We start from the raw sequence: 20,599 nt of genomic DNA on the forward strand, positions 1-20,599 counted from the left end.
AAACATGAAATGTTACCTTGTTTGCTAATGAAACTTTGCTATACTGTGATGCAACTTTTGAATGTTTTAGTAGGTTGATAAATTACCACATGGAATTTCTAATGCTTTTAAATTACTGATTCATTTATCAGTAACTCCATAATCTATAAAATGTAAAGAAATTCTTTATAACACTATCTGAACAATCCCACTCAGTGGAAAAGCACCTACAAAAGTATCTCTGATGTGATAAGTATTTTTATATAGCTTAGTCAGCTCTAGTACTGAATTTGTGGTTGCTTTGAGGGTCAGGGTGTTTTATTCATGCTCTCTTCAGTCACTTTACAAAATCATCAGGAACATGTGACCTGCTCTTCAAAACAACCATTGAAATCAAAAGATGTTTTGCTGACGCAAGGACTGCAGAACTGACATCTAACACTTCATTCAGTTTGTGATTATTTCATTCAGTAAAGAGTTTACTGCCCAACAAGTAAGAGATCCTGCTCCTGCCCCAATGACTTCATGATCTCAGGGCCCCAATCCGCAAATATTAACATATTTGCTTAACTGTACTCACCAGTAGTTCAACTTAAATGAATGTGGAATCAGCTCCTGAGGTCCCTCCTGCCATGTACTATAACTCCCTGCTTAATGTTTTAGTTATGTTTCTGAAATCCAATTTCGCAATAAGAAGTAATGTAAATGGAGGGCTTAGGTTCCAGGGAAATGTTTTTCAGTACACAAAAAACATTATATACACATACAGTACACATTTAAAATAATTTTAAATGAGGCTATGTCTACATTAAACATAGAAGTCAACTGCTGATATGGAATTTTAGCTATGCCAACTCTGTAGCTAAAATCAACTTAGCGATCAATTTCGTGTCTGTCTACACAGAGGAAGGTCAATGGAAGTGTTTCTCCAGTCAACCTTCCTTATTCCTCAACTCTTGCAAGGAGTTCTGGGGTTGATCTTCCACGATAGTGTGGCTGTAAGCCTAGCAATTTAATATCGTACTCACTAACCATGATTATGAAGCTTGGTTTAGGCATGGGTATAGCAGCACTGGGGAACAGGGGTTTGCCCAGCTCTGCACACCTTGTGCTCCTGCCAGGGAGCAGGGTCGGGTGTTTGCCTATTCTCCAGCTGGAATGCCAGGTGAGTGTGTCAAGCAGGACAAATCAAAAAACCTTATAATGGAATATTGCACAGCTTTCCATGAGTATGTTCTCTAACAAAGCAGCAAATTTGTAATGAAACAACATTAACCAGGACAAACTTAAGTGGAGTTAGATTATATGATCCACCAGTATACTGCAAGATCTGGGCCTAAATTTAAAGAATGCAGCAGGAATGAGCATAATAATATTGCTCATGCAAATGAGGAGGAAGATTACCTGAATGAACTTCTTAAATAAAAAGATCTTTTTTGTAGATAGCAAGTAACTCCTGTCCATGAAGACATTCATATAAGGTTTTATTTTTGATATACCTTCTCACACCTTCTCACATCTTTTGACAATATTTAGTTTCTTATTTACCAAGATCATTTTTTTAAACACAAAATAATAGGTGTAAATTCAAGATACCTGCATCATACAGTAAACCCTCACGATACGCGCAGTCAAGTTTCCTGCTCCTGTCAGGGGCAGCAGCTACTCCTGTCAGGGATAAGTTTTCCCTGCTCCTGACGAGCAGCTGCAGCCCCTGACAGAAAACTGCCCCTGGTTCCCAGCTCCCCTCTACTGGGTGGAGCCAGGAAACTGACCAAGGCTGCTGCCCTGATCAGTTTCCCCTCTCTGCAAGTGCAGGGGAGCCAGGAGCCAGGCTGCTGCCTGGATCTCAGCTCCCCACCACTTGCAGGACCTGGGAAACTGACCATCTGAGCAGGTCAGTTTCCCAGCTCCTGCAAGCCCAGGAGAGTTGGGAACCAGACTGCAGCCTGGTTCCCAGCTGCCCTGAACTTGTACAAAAATTCAAATTATGCGGGGGTTGCAGAAGTGCAACCCCTGCATAATTCAAGGGTTTACTGTATAAGATAATTTGTTTCACCTAACTTGTTAATGCGGTAGACATGGCAGAAATTTGGGATATATGAAATGGAATAAAACTGTCATATTACCCACCAATATGTTATCACATGCTAACGTAAAACACGTCCCTCACAACATATAAAATTTCCACAATTCAAATGAAATGAGAGGGGAACAAATAAAAGAAAACTGTATAACCACCACTGAAAATATGTACTGATGTCAAGAAACAGCACTTTCTCTATTGTGAGACACAATGCACTTTTACAACAGTGTTGAGACTCTGACTTACATCATCAAACACTAGAAAATCCAAAGGTAAAGCAGACACCCCAGGCCAGATCCAAAGATGATGTATATCAACATAGTTCTACTGACCTTAGTGGATCTACACACCAATTTAGAACACAAGATGATCTGGGCTACCACCTTTAACTAACCTCACTACATAGTAGATCCAAAGCATATTTGTTAAGAGATGTTGATTTTTTTCTGAGTTTGGAATAAGTCAGGTTTTAAATAGGGAAAATTCTCACCTCAGTGAGATCAATGCCAAAGCTTCCGTTCACTTCAATGCTGCCAAGATTTCACCACTTGTAACCAGAGTACAAACATGCTTTTAAAAGATTTAAAACAGACAACCAATTCTTCTTGCCACTAGATTAATAAATTAGCCTGTACGTCTCATCATCAGAAATGTTATTCACAAATAGAAAAATCCAACATTGAGAGGATAATGGACTATGTAATAAAATGTAGCATGATTTTACATGGAATGAATCTTGTTACATACTTACAAAAATCAAGTTGTGTAGCTAAACAATTAGTCACTCTCTTAATTCAAATCCTTCCTTAAAGGGTCTCTGTAAATTTGATTTCCCTCAAATCAACTCATTTCAAATATTTCCGTTTCTAACAAAGTATCTCTGAACAACGTCATTATATTTGTAGTAATTCCTTATAAATGGTGTTAAAGATTTTTCTGCTCCCCATCAATGTTTATAAGGTTCTATTTAGCATGTGAGAAAATGATTATGCTGAAGAACAGAAAACCACTTATACAGAAAATACTGTCAAATGTACAAATAAACTAAAAATAATGATAAAACTCCATTTTCCCACTGACGTTTTATTTATTATAATTGTAACCGTAAATAAATATAGTGGGCATAAAGAAGTTATAATAACACAAGTGTTAGGGGGAGTGATAGCTCAGTGGTTTGAGCACTGGCCTGCTAAAGTCAGGGCTATGAACTCAGTCCTTGAGAGGACCAGTTAGAGATCTGGGGTAAATAGATTTGAAAAAAGGGGGATGGTGCTTGTTCTTGCCAAGAGGGTAGGGGGCTGGACTCAATGATCTCCTGAGGTCCCTTCCAGCTCTATGAAATGTGCATTGCCATTTTAATTAAATATTATCAGAATGCTATAGTCAATTTAAGCAAAGAAAACAATATCTTACCAAACTTTTAAAAGTAATTCAAGCTGGCTGTAGTAAGAACACAAGGCAAAGAACAATAAAGAGCAGTGTAAAGTGGTAATCAAATTGGAGGGGGGTATAGCAGAAACTGAGGCTCCATCTTATTTAATATCTTTATTTACGAAGATCTGAAGGAAGGAGTAACAACATAATAATGAACTTCAGAGGATATTAAATTGTGAAGAGTGGCAAACCCGAAACCACACCTCCCAAAAGAAGACAAAACCATTCTAAATAAGGGAGAGAAACCTGAAAAATGTTTGTACCTGAAGAAATGTGTGGTGAGAGCAGACAGCAAGTAATGAGCGAATATGCAATATGAGACAGCCGCCATAAAGGCCAAGGGAATATTAAACTGCACAGTCACAAGCATCACATCACAGAGCAGGAATATAACAGCCCCTCTGTAAACTGAATTCACACATTGAATAACACTCTTTAAAGGTGTAAATGCCTAACACAGATAATAATGATTTAGAACAGAAAAGCAGTTCCAAGTAGGAGTAATAGGAGGAAATTAGAAAGGAATAAATATGAAGTGCCTTGTAGGGAATTCCATTGTAAAGAGTGGAAAAGCCTTGAGAGAAGCAGAGGCAGCATTTATAACTGGAACTTCCAAAACAGGACTGGACAAAATGAAAAAAGGTACTGTATGATTTTGAAAAGGATAGACTGACAAAATCTCACACACCGCCTCATTCCCCTAACGAACATATATTCATGTTCCATGAATCCGGCAAACTCAGGAAAATGCACCAAAATAAATAAAATCATGACCTGGAATCTGTGTACTTGAAAGCCATATATTTTGCCTCCTCATATCATAAATTGACAAATTTTAACTGAAATAAATATTCAAAACTGGTCATGCACATTCTTTCTTTGCATAGGCAGATGAACAGCAGCCATTAGGCATATACAAACTGTTTCGTTTGCATTCATTCTAGCAATTGACAAGAGTGACCAACCCTTTTACAAATTTCAACAGCACTTTTTGAATCACTGGAGGTGAGGAAATAGGAGTATATTGGTAATAACCAAACTTGTATCACAGAAATCACTTTAAGCTGCAGCTGCCTTCCAAAATTCAATTATAATACGTAGGTAGGCAGATTTATCAAAGTCTTGTGGATGCTTCAGGGTTAGCCAGTTTGACTGATTCTAACACTAATCATTTGATTAGATTTTAATCCTGAAGTTGTATTTAATGAAGAAATGTAAAAAATAAAGTATTAAAGGAACACAACAGAAGTCACTCGGTCTCTTTTTTTTAGAAGAATCTTATGTACAACTCTTTGTGTATGGACTTCACCTCCAAAGTGTAACATGCAATTGAAACTGACCAATGCCATCTCCAAAAACTCATGGTAAAAAATACTATTTTGGATTAGGTATCACTTCTGAAAATCGCATGCTGAACACAGACTATGTGGTAACAGAGCAGGGATTTTACAAGCAGAGGTCGTCAGCAACAAGAGAAGAGGTGGAAAGAAGCCTACTATAGTAAACTGTCATTTGTGTCAGCACACACAGAGTAAGTGACAATGTAATTTGCCTAGTCAGTGGTGCAGAGCCTTAGACTGTTACAAAAATACTGTAAATTTCAATCTCAGAACAGTCCAGTTTTGACCATGTCCTTCGCACCAAAGAAAACTGACAGAAGTTGACAGCTAATACCAAGCTACAGTCAGCACGAGTTACAGCTGAGAGAGAAACACAGGTCTCTGATGTAAATGAATTTGGAAAGTCAGCCTTCTTTAGCTGAAAGGAGCAGAGATGTGGAAAGAAGTGGGATTTCATGCTGGAACAACCATTACCTTAAACATATGGAATCTGTGAAAGTGTGGAACCAGTCTTCCAACAGTGATGGTATTTTGGATCAGAATCTTTGCATGACTTCCCCTGCTTCTGTATTTTATATTAAGCCCTTATTTCTGTTTGTATGGAATACGACATTGCAATTTCTTTTGGACTACAGTCTTCCCCCGCCTCGCGAGGGTAATTCGTTTCTGAAAACCTCCTCTTAGGGTGAATTCTTGTAAATTGAAAATGTAATTACCATTAATTTCAATGGGAAAAAATTTTATGCGCTCCTGAGCCCTAAAATTTACAGGCATTTATGTTAAAACACCAAATCCCATTAAAATGAACACAATTACTTCAATAATTAACATTAGATATCATAATACAACCTAACAAGGCATTTTCCCTTCATTAATTACTCTACAACATGTCTGTTTACCTGCAGAGACAGGGGAACAGAAATCGAAGAGCACCTGGGAGGAGGACTCAAAACCAGTTAGCTGCCCGCAGCTGCAGAAGCGGAGCCGGTGCAAAGGGGCAGGCACGGCACAGCGGGGCACGGGGAGGCAGCCTGGCCTGAGCGCAGCTTAGGTTAAGTGGGGAGGGGCAGTGTCAGGGGCTGGCCACGCAGGGAGCTAGGCAGGCACAGGAGGCCCCCATTTGGCAAGGGACGATGCCTCGCTCTTGTGGGGCTGCACGGTGGAGAGGCCCCGCCAGCAGCAGCCGACGCGCTAAATGCAAAGGAACGCCACAGGCGGCAAGTGGCGCCTGAGGCACAGCTGTGCAGGGCAGACAGCGGCGACTCCCTCGCCGCCCGGGGAGTGAGCGGCAGGGGCGGGGCTGGGATGGGCTGCGCACCCAGCAGCCACGTCTTGTGGGAGCACCTGGGAGCCCACGGTGGCTGGCTGGGCCGGTGTGCGCCGCTGCTGCAGAGCCAAGGCGGAGACCCAGACCAGCCACAGGTAAAGGCTGGGCTGGGGGTTCTGGGAAACTGCCGCCGGGCACTGCGGAGAGACACGCCCGGCAGGATGCAGCTGCGGGCAGCAGTTGCCTGGAGCCGCAGCCTTTCTCCCGCTGCAGGGTGTCCGCATCCCACTGAGGCACACAAAATTGAAATCGGTCCTTGTAAATTTGGGGAAATGCCTCGTAAGACGAGGTGGGGGTTTTAAATCAAACTCCTTGTAAACTTGAATTCTCATAACCCAAATGGGTGTGTCTTGGGGTATGACTGTATTTGTCAAAAAGCAAAAACAAGTATATAGGCATCTTTTGAAAAAGATGTTCATAACGTAAAACACCAGTTAACCCACAAACGCCACGTAAACAAAACATGATTACTCTCCTTAAGGACAGATGTGCGATGCTAGTACATCACACTCTGACCCTGCCTACTGGGTCCTCACCAATGTGAGCCACAGCTTTGTTTCAATGATGGTCAAAGCCCAACTAACTGCTTCATTTCTAAGACCCCACCTTTTATCTGGGTATCTTTACCACACCATGGCTGTGGCCACACTAGCCCCCTCCTTTTGAAAGGGGCATGTTAATGAGGGATTTCAGAAGATGTTAATGAGGTGCTGACATGAATATGCAGTACCTCATTAGCATAAAGGCAGCCACATGTGATTCGAAAGTGCCACTTTTGGAACGCACACCACTTGTGTAGCTGGGGGCCTTTCAAAAGGACCCTCTGATTTCAAAAGCCACTTCTTCCTAAAACCAAATAGGAAGAAGGAGCTTTTGAAATCAGGGGGTCCTTTCAGCATGCGTTTCAAAGGCATCACTTGCGAATCACATGTGTCCGCCATTATGCTAATGAAGCACTGCACATTCATGTCAGCACCTCATTAGCATATTCTGAAATCCCTCATTAACATGCCCCTTTCAAAAGGAGGGGGCTAGTGTGGCCACAGAACATCAGTTCCCACCTTTTCGAGCAGTTGACCCATCAGCTGCTACTGTACAGACACCATTTCAGAATCTGAAGGTTGTACTTTCTTTTCTTGTCTCTAGCACATTTTTGTTAATTTATATGCCTGCTAAAACTGTGATTTTAGGTTCCTTGTTTCCCCATTGCTACTAGCCACCCTAACTGGCAGTAACCTGTTACCTACAACTCCAGGAAAAGGAACGCGGCTTTCAGCTTTTGCTAGAAGTTCCACTCCTCAAGATTCAAAACCAGACCAGCTTTTATAGTGCATGTGAAAACACAAACCTTAGCACAGCATAATTGGTACCATCTTCCTGACAAAAAGAGTAACCCACACACTCCTGAGGCAGTGCTACATTCTCAAAGTAGCAAGATTACCCCCATGGGAAATAAAATTTTATCTTAATTACAGTATTTTGGGAAAGAAGGAGGAATGAAAGCAGGAACTGTGTATTGTTTGTGTGAATGAGATGACAGGGATTCACCAACTAGCTAATTCGGTAAGCCTGGAATAAGACAGGGGAATGAGTTACCTTGTACCTAGCTCAGTCATTTTTTCCTCCTCACATTCCCCACATCCAACTCTCTATAGGCCAAATACATCTCACACCAACTACCTGGGGCTGTGAGAGATGGAGTCCCAAAGCAGTGGCTGGGTGAGCATTCTGGAGTGTGAATACCAATTCCCCTACAGCTGGGGTTGGGATGGTGAATACCCCCACCCTAGTAGTGAGGGATGGCTCAGTGGTTTGATCATTAGCCTACTAAACTCAGGATTAGGAGCTCAATTCTTGATGAGGCCATTTGGGGCCGGACAAGATGACCTTCTGAGGTCCCTTCCAGCTCTATGAATCTATGAGGCTAACAAGAGCTGAATCTCTCACCAGGGCAATAGCTACTTCTGGCAATCAGGCTTACTCCTCCGACTAGTAGCTCATGATTCAAGTAATAATAGTGTCATACACCATCAGTTACTTTAAGAAGAATTAAGTCTTCCAATTCTATCTATGGGTCCTACTTAATTCACACTTTACCTTAACTAAGTTAAAAGATATGTTCAGGAAACAAAATTAATTTTGTATGAAAAATAGTAATTTCTTAAGGTTTAAAATAAACCCAGGGTGGATAAAAATCGATCATTTATTTTTAAAAATAAAAATTCAGATTTTATTTAAATTGGATTTTTTATTTTTTTAAATCATCAACAAAATACCTCATTTTAAAAGAACTGTTACAATTAAATCTCAGCACAAACATGCTAGATGTGCACATACAACCTCATAAAAATGAATTAACGGCTTCAGTCTGTCCAACACAACTACCAGCTCTTACTTTTTGAAAGTTCTGGGCTTTCAATTTTTATTTCTCAGCAGACCAAAAAGTAACACTGGCAAAGAAAGATATGAGCTGGATCAGATTGTTTTTGTTCTGTGCTTATATGGTGGTGGACCTTGGCCAAGCACAGCAGAGCAGTTAGTTAAGACACTGTCTTAAAGACAGAGAGACAATACATTGGAAAGGATGGAGGCAACACAGAAAGGAACAGTGGAATGAACTGGAAAGAAAAAGAGAAGACATTATTCGGCACACACAGCTTCCTATGTTTCCCCACACTTTTGCTACAGAAAAGCCGTCATGGCTTCTGGGTGTAAGAGAGATCCTGTCAAGGAATATTTTGAAGAAATTCATCTCCTGGGTAAAAAAGGAAAACCTGTCAAGAGTAAGCAGTGCAAGCAGGAGATGCAAGGCCTAGCTGCAAGATGAAACATCACAAGGAAAACTGCTTATTGGGAGAAAATGATGACGATGAAGGTATGGATATGGATGAGTGGATCAACTGGTTGGTAACTTAAATAATTCACTTTGCAATGCATCATTCTTCAAAAGTCTCTCCGCACCTTTTAGTATACATTCGATTTGATCTGATAAGTAAATTCCCAAACTGTTTGTGGTTATTGGATGCTGCTAGGAAAAAAAAAAGGTATGGAGTAGAAGCAATGGTCTTAAAGTGCAGCAACGGAGGTTTTAGGTTGGACAGTAGAAAAAATTTCTTAATTGTCAGGGTGGTTAAGTACAGTAGGGTCTCAATATTCACAACCTAAGGCAGGAGCGCCATAAGACAGGGGCTGCCATATTAGCAAAATACAGCATTTGCGAGGGTTCTCAACACAGAACCCTTGTGAACACTGAGACCCTACTGTATTGGAATAAATTGCCTAGGCTGGTTATAGACTCTCCATCTCTAGAGATCTCTAAGATCAAGTTGGATAAATATCCAACAGGGATGATATATAGATTGTGTTTGGTCCTGCTCTGAGGGTAAGGGACTAGACTTGATGATCTCTTGAGGTCCCTTCCAGTTCTAGTGTTCTATGATGAGCTTAGCTAATCCTTACAGCTTGTTTAATTATTTAACTAGGTTTAGCATCTATCATTCAAGTATACAATACAGAAAGCTGCAGTAAGCAGGGGTGAAAAGTATCTTACAGTTTCTTACAGGTACTGTTCAATTGCTAAATAGATCCCTGCCAGCTCTTTAAATAGCTCCCTGCTGGCTTTTGCCACAGCTCAGCCAGCTTCTGCACCAGAGCACACCTGCTTACTTTCATCTCTGGCAATAAGAGAAAACTAGAGTTGCCAGTTGCCACAGAGTACCATTTTCTTATTTGACATTATATAATACATGCCCCTTATTTTGGAACATCATGGGCACAGACCATAATGGTGATGCCATAAATCTACTCCTTATTTTACTCAAGCATAACTCAGTTTTTCCAAATGAATCCCTTTCAATACACTAAACTCTCTCATATCCAGTGACCTCGGGACCAGGAGGTTGCCAGATATTTAAAAATGTTGCTTAACAGAGAAGTGGCTGTGGGATCCTGGCAAGGGGTCAGGGGAACCCGACAGGCCCATGGCTGGGAGCTGGCTGGGGCAAGGAGCCCCAGTGGCAGCTCTAGTCGTGGGGAGCTGGCTAAAGCGCCAGGTTCTGGGGAACTCCAGCAGCCCCAAGGCTGGGAGAACTTAGTGGGGTGTGGGGCTGTGCTGGCACACAGAGCAATGCTGGAGGCCTAGGCTCTGCTGGCATGCAGAGCTCTGCTGGCCTGCGGGACAATTCTGGCAACCCCGTGTTCTGCTGGCACACAGAGCTCTGCCAGGGCATGGAGCAATGTCGACGGCCCCAGGCACGCAGGTGTGTGAAGCAATGCTGGTGGCCCCAGGTGCAGAGGAACTCCACCAGGGCCAGGGGAACCTAGCCAGCCCCAAGGCTGAGAGCTGGCAGCTCCAGCCCCAGGACCAAATGGGTTAACCCTGGCTGCTCTGAGGCCAGGAGAGCCCCGTAGCCACCAGGGGATAGAGCCTCACCGGCAGTTCCATCCCCGACTTGGCCAGGTGAGGAACCTCAGCAGCCCAGGGGTGGAGAGCCAGCTGCTCCAGCCATGGGCTAGGGTCAGGCCAGCTGGGAGAACCCAGGGGCAGAGCTGGCAGGGGCTGGTGCCAGATATTTGAGAGTTCCAGTTTAACAAATTCTGGATAAGAAGGAGTTTACTGTACTTGTTTTCTCAAAAATCAGAAGTGCCAGTGAGTTCAAGGGGGTTTACTCCAAAATTACATGCATGCTAAGCATGGGCAGCCTCAGCTTCTTTGGTAACTTGATTTAAATCATTTATTTTTCCAGGGATTTAAGTTGCTTGATTTAAGTCAATGCTCCCTGAATAAACCTTACCCTAGAAAATTCAAAACAGGAGGCAAATAATTTAATTTGGTTTCTAGAAATACAGCTATTCCATTTGTTAAACTTCTAAAATGCTATTCTACAAATGCTCCTCATTATTAATACATTATAAATGGGATTTCCTTAAAGCACTTGAGCTTCACACTAAAGATAAGAGTTTGGTGGTTTGTAAAGCTTCCTTCCACTTTCTCCACTCCCCCCACGCCTGCTCCTATTTTCTCTTGAGGAGCAGTTAGGCTGTGAGCATTAGATCGTAAGCAACAAACTGAAAGATAGCTAAAGCTCTGTCTTCTGGGCAGCCATCTCCAGGCTCTCCTCCAAAGCCCTGCATTTGTCTTGCAGCCCATTTTTGCCTGCCTTCAATTTTATCTAACAGTGCACAAAAGACGTCCAGTAAGGCATGAAAGTACCTTTTTATTGGGCATTGGGGGACTCATGCTGAGATCATTAATGTTCTTCCCTTAATGCTTCCCCTCGGAGGTAAACTTCAAACTTAGAGCCCTTCAACCTGCTGCTGCTGCCATTACTGGGTATGTCTCACAGAACTCTGTGACATTCATTTTACCAGGAGCCAAGACCTAAATAAAATCAGAATTGTTAATCAACATAGTTGAGAGCAACTGGCTGCTTAGTAACTCACCATCACCACATTTTCATTCTAAATATTATGGTAGTATTTGGCTTGTGCCTTAAAAGGTTTCATGCCCCCAAACTTAAGAGTTTCAGAGCTCCGCGTCATTCTTGCTTCCCACTCTCTCAGAAGCTAACTTTGTATTGTGACATTAGTTATTTGTGTTTCTCTTTTAACTAACATCTTAGCCTCCTTAGACTGAGGTTTCTGTGACACAATAGTTCAACTGTCTAAAACTTACAACTCACATGCACTAGCTTTGTCTTCCATATTTCATAAAAAAGAACCACAGATGATCTCTCCCTCTTCGCCCCATTACTGACAAGTTCTTCCAGATCTGAATTTAAAAACCTCTTTAGAGAGTAAAATTAGTCGCAAATCTTAAAGAAACTATTTAAAAAAATCAAACTGCTTAAGGAAACTGTTAATAAAAAAATCAAACTTCTACGGTGTATTTCATTTAGGCTAACCACAGTCAGTATCAAAAACGCTTTCTGAACTGTCAATACTTCAACACCAGTACAGGACCTATGCACACTGACGCGGGACTTTTATTATTAGCTTAGTGGACTAGAACCTTGCTGCAGAAAAATACAGTATGCTCAACCAAAGAAGGAGGTTGAGTGCGCTCATTCTATTATTGCAGAGTGTAGAAATCGTTTCAAGTAAGTGAGGCAAAACAAATACAGATTAAGAACTGCAACACTGGAATTTTAGAGGAGCATACAAAAGAGAACATTTAGGCTACATCTACACTACCAAACTCCGTCGAAGTAGCCTATTTCGAAGCAAGAACATTGAAATAGGCTATTTTGACGCGTATCACCTACACATTCTCCGGGGCTGGTGCCATCAACATTCAACGTCGAAGTAGTGACAGGGAACGTCGAAAGGAGCTGCCCCGGAAGGAAATGTGGAGCATCCACACACACAAGCACTCCCCGTCGAAATAAGGGGCCAGCAAAGCCTGCAGATGGGGTTACAGGCTGGACTAGCCCTTCTGGGGCAACAGCAAGCCGCTCCCTTAAAGGGCCCCTCCCAGACTCACTTGGCCTGCACAGCACGAGGTCTGCAGAGCTGACAACCAGTAGCAGACCCCGTGCACACAGCATGGACCCCCAGCTGCAGCTGCAGCAGCAGCAGCAGCCAGAACCCTGGGCTAAGGGCTGCTGCACACAGTGACCACAGAGCCCCACAGGGGCTGGGCAGAGCGTCTCGCAACGCCTCAGCTGATGGCCGCCATGGAGGACCCCGCTATTTCGATGTAGTGGGACGCGGATCATCTACACACGTCCTACTTCAACATTGAACGTCAAAGTAGGGCACTATTCCCATCTTCGGATAGGAATAGCAATTTCAGTGTCTCACCACCTACTGTCGATCTCAACACTGAAATAGTGCATGGCGTGTGTAGACACGACACGTGCTATCTGAACATTGTGTCAGCTACTTCGAAGTAGCCAGCGAGTGTAGACGCACCCTTAGAGAACAAGATGGGAATCCCTTATATCAGAATAACTTCCCCCTGAACTTCATTCCCAGGAAAATCCATCTCTTCCTCCCTGCAGTAGAGCAGCAGATTTCAAATTTAGAAGGCAACCAGTACACAAGACACATTTAAAAACAAAGCCCTGATGCAGGATCCAGGAACAGAAATTCCAGGATCCCACCCACAATCTTTCGTAACAACCTCTAGAAAGAAGGTGTCTAGAAAACATTAAAATTCAGGAGAGAGAGGAATGCCAATACAATTTGTCCCCTTCTCCATAGATAAGGCACATTCCCCCAATTAGGACAGCCTTAGTCTATACAACAGTAGAAACACTTTAACAAGTTAGCTGCATGCTGTTTCCCTGTCCCTCACTGCAAATATGATACAGATGGTAGATACAGATTCTGACACAGAATCTTTTAAGAAAACTTCCTACACACCCAAAAACTGAAGCTGAAAACACTCTGAGAAACCAAAGATATAAACCTCCCACAAACCTAGAAACCAATCTGAAGTAAATCAGAAGCCCTCACTCCCCAAGAAACCTGAAGTTACTGATGCAAATTGCAGGTCCCCCAAGAGTGGATGCAGAACTCTAGCAATACAAACATGCCAAGATTAAGAAACTAGGGAAAGTGAACCAGATATAGAGTACAACTAGCATTGTGAGTGTATTCTGCCTTCATCAGACACCAAGTACTGGCTGCAGTAAGGAAGTGGTTAGGGAGATGAACACAGCTGACTCTAGGGGCAAACTCATGAAAAGGAGGGGCAAGCCTTTCCAATGGACTAGAACAGGTGTTGGCAAGAAGAGCCATTTTTTCCAATTCAGTAAAAAGGTAAATAATTCAAGAGCCGCAATATATGTGAATACGGGACGGTCCTTAATAAATAACATCAAGCCATGCTTTTTGTAACCCCTACTTTAAGAACAGCGCATGCACATTATATTGTAATGTAATACAGGTACACTGTAGGGCATTCAAAAACTTGTTCGCTTGGGCTATATTACAGTGATCTGTTGAAAGAAGTTCTATCAGAAAATCTTTTCAGACAAAACTTCTGTCAACAAATTGCAGCCACACACAAAAGTGGATCGAAAGAGCAATGCGTTCCATCGAGAGTGGCCAGGCAGTCTGGCTGCTCTCTGTCGACAGAGTGACCAACCAGAAGCTCAGCAAACAGGGCTGTCAGTGAACTGGAAGCCCTGTGTCCAAAAAAGGCCCCCTTCCCCCCCGAGCATCTACACAGTTTTTTGTTTGTTTTTTTTTAAATCTTTAGGAAAAGGCACTCTTCCTCATTGGGGAGAGGCAGATGGCCACTGGAAAAAGTGACATATTCTGCTGATTTACTTTTAACAAAATGCACTTTAGGTGTAGACATTCTGCCCTTTTTTTTAACTTTTAAAAAAAAAAAAAACTCACTAGTGTAGATGTAGCTATTCTGTTTCCTCACACTTTACATGTTTGCTTGTACCACTATCTTCTTGACTTTCGCTTCTGCACCACTTTAATTATGTCTATTTTACTTCACATTTAATTTCAGTTTTTTTTCTTTAAATGTGTGTTGCCCTTCACAGAAGGAATGCTGCAAGCTTCCTTTTCTTTTTCAAAATCAAGACTTTATTAGCAACAGAATCAAACACAGATAGGCTATGTCTACACTAGCCCCAAACTTCTAAATGGCCACGCAAATGGCCATTTCCAAGTTTACTAATGAAGCGCCGAAATGCACATTCAGCACTTCATTAGCATGCGGGCGGCCGCAGCGCTTCGAAATTGACACGGCTCGCCGCCGCATGGCTCATCCCGACGGGGCTCCTTTTCGAAAGGACCCCGCCTACTTCGAAGTCCCCTTATTCCCACCTGCTCATGGGAATAAGGGGACTTCGAAGTAGGCGGGGTCCTTTCGAAAAGGAGCCCCGTCGGGACGAGCCGCGCAGAGGCGAGCCACGTCAATTTTGAAGCGCCGCGGCCGCCCGCATGCTAATGAAGCGCTGAATATGCATTTCAGCGCTTCATTAGTAAACTTCAAAATGGCCATTTGCGTGGCCATTTCGAAGTTTGGGGCTAGTGTAGACACATCCATATAGTGTCATATCTCATATTGCACTGCACATACGAAAGGCAGAGTTATCCAACTTTCGATATCACCTACCGCTTGCGATTTAGATATGAATTGCTCATGATTGGACTTTCAGATATTCACCATTTATCGAAAATAATCAGGAGGGGTTTTTTTTATGTTGCAATTATAGAATTGGGAGCCACAAAGAAGTCCTTATTATGGCTCCGGAGCTGCAGGTTGCAGACCCCTGGACTAGAACAATAGAATGCACTTCCCTTAAATAAATACTACAGTTCAGTGTGGCATCGTACTGGGGAGAAATTAAATAACTGTATTTCCTTTGTAGCTGAAGTTGGCATTAGTTCTAGTATTTGTGGACAAAGTTGTATTTTTTTAAAGTTTCTGAAATGTTTTATTATACTTTGTTAACAGAACCCTTCAGGTACCAGAATCTAAAATTAAAATTTATATCTAGAAGAACAGATAAGCAGCAATTGGCCATGATACAATTCCTAAGCTTCAGAAAGATAAAAAAGTTAAGCCAAGGTAAAATCAGAAGTCTAGAAAAGTATATCAGAACCTTTGAGCATCAGAGGATTTGAGAATAAGTTAGTTCCAGAAGGCAACTAAGCACAAAAGGTCAAATGGTAAATGAGGCAACCAACACCAAAAAGAGTGTGCAAAGGAAACTGAAAGAGAAGAGAAGCAGCAGGCTTACAGAATTCCACTACAATTGCAACGGGTGAGGCCTAGCCAAGATACTGAGAGAGAGTATTTCCAGCTACAGTAAAACCTCAGAGTTACGAACACCAGAGTTACAAACCGACCAATCAGCCACACAGCTCATCTGGAACTATGTACTCAACCAGGCAACAACAGAAACCTCCCAAAAATAATTGACAGACAGAACAATGTTATGTTAAATGTAAACTACTAAAAAGATAACGGGAAGTTTAAAAAAGATCTGACAAGATAGGAAATGATTTCCATGCTTATTTCATTGAAATTAAAAAGGTTAAAGGCAGCATTTTTTCTGCATAGTAAAGTTTCAAAGACAGGGTCCAGCTGTAAACTTTAAAAAAAACAACCATAACATTATATTCAAAGTGATGAACATAACTGAGTTCATAACTGAGGTTTTACTGTACTTGTCAACCACAAGTACTACAGTATGTTGCAATTATGTATTCTCATGAGGATAGCTCTTTCTTCAGATTTGCATTTACCACTTATTTATTTTGGAAAATTATTTCTTTAGAATATATGTTTCATACCAAACATCATACTTGATGCTAAAATTACATATATCTGAATTGCTTTAAAGTATGACGGTAGTAAATCTTCTGCCAGTGTCAACTCTTAATAAATGAAAACTCTGCTCATTAACTCTTCAAGTTACACTAAACTGGACACATTTTGTCTTAGTGAATTTCTGAAACACTTCTCAGACAGTTGTTTGAGATTATACCAGCCACCTTTGGTTAACCTCTAGAAGAGAGGGTCGTGTTATTTCTGTAAAAATAAAAAGTTTAGTTGTGGTAGGCATGGATATAAGAACAAAGATTAGTTATTATATATGAGAATTATTACAATCCAACCATGACTACACTATAAAGAAAATACTATCTGTTAGCCATGCAGTGAAATAAACTAGTTCCATTAAAACTCAGCTCTGGATATTCGGGGAGTAAAATTAATCAGTTTCTTGTACTTTAATTATGTAATAAATAATTTATAGTCTGCACTAGGAACAGAATAATATTATATTTTTAAAAGCATACCTCAGCAGAACTTTCCTCTTAGTCCTCCAATGAGGTTCATGAATATTTCTGGACCAATATTGTTTAGATTCCAGAACTTATGCTGCAGTTTGTTGTTCGACCTTGGAAACCTAATTCACTTTGAGAAGCACCGCAAGGTCTTCTGTTTCACTTGCTATTAGTATATCTGCATTGCTGTTTTATTTCATATGAATATCAGCTATGCAGACTTGCAGAATGTCAAAGTGATTACAAAACACAACTAAATGGGAAACAGTGACAAAAACCTAGGTCAGATGATTATGTTAAGAATTAGAACTTTTGGGGTGGTGCTGATTTCCTCGACACTGATTTAAATAATCTGCACAAACTGCTTGTTAGGATTTTGCAGCACTTCTCACAGTGCATTCTTTTATTTTTGGAACCCAGTAGGGAAAAAAATGGAAAAGGTACTGTAATAGTGTAGCAACTTCCTGAGTAAAATCTGAATTACAATTCATGTTGACAAAACACACACCATTTATGAAGAAACATTTTGAATGATTCTGCCTGGGTAAAAATCATGACTTTTCTTCATGGAAAAAATAAATTTAGCTATCAGAAGGGTTTCATTCACTCCGTGTCCTTTAATTTCTAATGAGTCCGTTATATAATATCAGGCCAGATGTTTAAGCTTCACCTAGAGGTTTATCCTCGTCATTATTAAAGTATTGGATCATAACTTTTCAAGCATCCACATCTAGTTACATTTATTATCGATATATAGAAGCATAGCATCTTTCTCCATTCCCAGCTTTGCTGGTGGCATAGTGCATGCAGTGAGACAACTTGTTCAATGCAGGGAACATAGCTTGACTGCAATGCAAACCCGATCCCCATCATCATCCTTTCCAGCATCAGATGGGCACATGCGTGGGTGTGTACCTCACCAACACATATCTGGGAAAATCAGGGTTTGTGATGTATCTCTTTCCCACCAGTCTGAAACAGACTGGTCCCTAGGTACCCGTGATCGTGCGCACGCCTCACCCCCCAACCAAGGCGAGATGGAAAACACAGACATGCCTTTGGCTGGGTATGGCCCTTTCAGAGGCAGTCGTCAGGATGAGCTGAGAAATTCGACCATCTGCGTGTATGTGTGTGTGTCCGAGCAGCCACATCCCAGCCTGGCCTTGCAGCCACGGCCTGCAGGCGTGCACGCGCACGTCTGCCTGTCTGTCCCAGGCTGAGCCGGCAAATACAGCCGGGGCCCCATCTCTGCGGCTCTCTGCCCGTCCCAATCCCGGCTGCTGGCGGAAAACGCGCTCCCGGCCCCCTCTGCTGTGTGCCTCGCGCAATAAAAGGCCAATGCAGAACTTCAGCGGCTCAGTCACCTGGGCCCGGGGTAGCCCCGGCAGTGACGCTCCCGGCTCCTTTCTCCTTTCTCGGGAACATGCAGCAGTTATTTATTCCCCATCCCGCTGCAATTCCCGGCCAGCCTGACGTGCACGGGGGCGGAGGCGGGTTCCGACCGCGGCTGCAGCATCCCCTTACCTCAGGCGCTCTCTGCTGCGCCCCCAGGCTCTGCAGTCACCTGCAACGTGCCCCCCGCCCGCACGCCCGGCGAGCCGTGCAGGCTGCACCCACCTGGTACCGCGGCGAACTGGAGCCGCTGCAGCGGGGGGCGCCGGGCTGGGGCTGGTTCCGGGTTCGGGTCCCCTCTCGCACGGGGAGGGCCGGGTGCGGGGTCCCCCTCGCTCGAGCAGGGGCGGGGTGAGCTGCCGCGGCGGGGTGAGCTGCCGCAGCGGGCTCCTCCGCCGCTGTCGGGCCGGGCTCGCCGACTGCACACGCCGCTCCCCGCTCCGGGCAGCCGAGGGACGGGCTGGGCTCTGCCAAGACGCGGACGCCTGGAGCGCGGCGGCCGCGGAGCGGGATTCGGAGCCCAGCCCAGCTCGGCGGCGCTGCAGCGCGGCCAAGGAGGGGGCAGCCGCAGCGGCCTTGGCCGGGCGGCTGCGAGCCGCGGAGGCTCTGCTCCGGCCCCCGGGCAAGTGGCGGCTAGGCCCGGCCGCAGCGCTCCAGCGGGGTGGGGGGTCCCGAGGGGAACCACAATGGAGCCTCAACTCCCCCGCCTGCCCTGCCCAGGGGCTCTGCGCTCATGTCGCGCGTTCCCCTGGGCCCCGCCGCACGCGTGGTGTCACTTCCGCGCCACCCTGCGGTGAGGCGCGTGTCGCTCCAGCCCCGACCAAACCGCTGCAGCGGCAATGGACTGAGGCCCCACACGGGCACTGAGCTCCGTCACGGCGAGTCAGTGGCCTCCCACCCACTGGGTGTCTCCACTGGTGTTCCAGTAACACTGGGGCGGGCAATAATGTCCCCTGGGGGAGGGGGCACGACAAGATTTTCCCAAGTGGTCAAGGGCCGCACTTTCCTCTGGAGGGAATGCAGGGTCTGGGGTGGAGGTTGGGTGCAGAAAGGACCTTGGGGTGGGGGTGGGACAGGGGGTTTGGGCGAAGGAGGAGGTTGTGACCTGGGACGGGGGGTGAGGATGTAGGTACAGGAGAGGATTCTGGCCTGGGGGAAGGGTGTAGGAGGGCATGTAAGGTCTGTGAGGAAATTGTGATCTGGGGCAGAGGAGATGGGTGGTGACCTAGGGCAGAGGGTAGATATAGGTGCAAAACCAACAGACCTGGTTGCTAGCCCTAGGGATAGAACCTATGAGCATAGGGTCTAAAGCCCTGCACTCTAGCACATGAGCAAAAGGCCAAGGCTGTAGAGCAGCGACTTCACTCACCCCAGATGAGGTTTCAGTGCCTCTGGGTACCATGTATTTCCCTGGCTGAGGAAGCACCTCCCAACCTTCCAGCAGATGTGGTCCATAGGCTGCATTCTGCCTACCTCTGCATTAACAGGTCTAAAACTCCTGATCTCCCTCTCAAATCTTTCATTTGTTTTAGTTGGGAAGGTCTTAGTCCCCTTCTGCTGGCTGATCCATATAAGAGGATATACACCTACTGCTGCTAACAGTAATAGGAATTACTCCATTACATCCAGTCCCAGAAGCTCTCTAGGTCCTTGGTTCAAGCGCCACTCACTCTTGTATCAGTTACAGATCCATCTCTGCAAATAAGAGTTCAGAGAGACTCAGCTAGAAAAGACACCTGCAAGACTCAGAAATAACCCTTATCCTCTGATGTGGTCCTTAAGATGGTGATTTGTGTTGTCAGTTGGAGGATAATGGATTGAAGTGCCTTTTTTACTTAAAAAAAAAAAGAGGAGTCAGTGTCCCCATGGCTGGGGCTGCTGAGGTGCTTGTACTCAGTACCAGCCAGTACTGGCACAAAAAAAGCACAGATGGATTGTAACCTTGAATACTTGGTTGTTTGCTCAACCCAGGTTCACAGCCCTTTTCTTGTAGCCTGCATTAGTGGGTCATAATGCTGTCTCCCTGGCTCCTGTGCATTCTCCAAATAGTCAAAGGTCACCAACTACACATCTGGATGCCTTCACTGTAAAAGAGTCTGTAAACTAGATTCTGGACATCCCGGCTACGTCTACACGTGCACCCAACTTCGAAATAGCTTATTTCGATGTTGCGACATCGAAATAGGCTATTTCGATGAATAACGTCTACACGTCCTCCAGGGCTGGCAACGTCGATGTTCAACTTCGACGTTGCTCAGCCCAACATCGAAATAGGCACAG

General features: G+C 44.0%; 1 protein-coding gene across 5 annotated transcripts in view; it reads right to left on the reverse strand.

Annotated features, from left to right (window-relative positions):
- The window catches only part of OSBPL6 (oxysterol binding protein like 6), a 256,719-nt gene extending 237,661 nt beyond the window's left edge, over positions 1-19,058 (reverse strand). For all 5 annotated transcript variants that reach the window (XM_075000735.1, XM_075000737.1, XM_075000734.1 and 2 more), the window contains exon 1: positions 18,545-19,058. The gene's annotated coding sequence lies outside the window, so the exon portion shown is untranslated. The remainder of the gene's footprint in view (positions 1-18,544) is intronic.
- Positions 19,059-20,599: the final 1,541 nt, after the last annotated feature.

The sequence above is a fragment of the Carettochelys insculpta genome, chromosome 8 (assembly GCF_033958435.1).
Source record: "Carettochelys insculpta isolate YL-2023 chromosome 8, ASM3395843v1, whole genome shotgun sequence".
NCBI classification, from domain to species: domain Eukaryota; kingdom Metazoa; phylum Chordata; order Testudines; family Carettochelyidae; genus Carettochelys; species Carettochelys insculpta.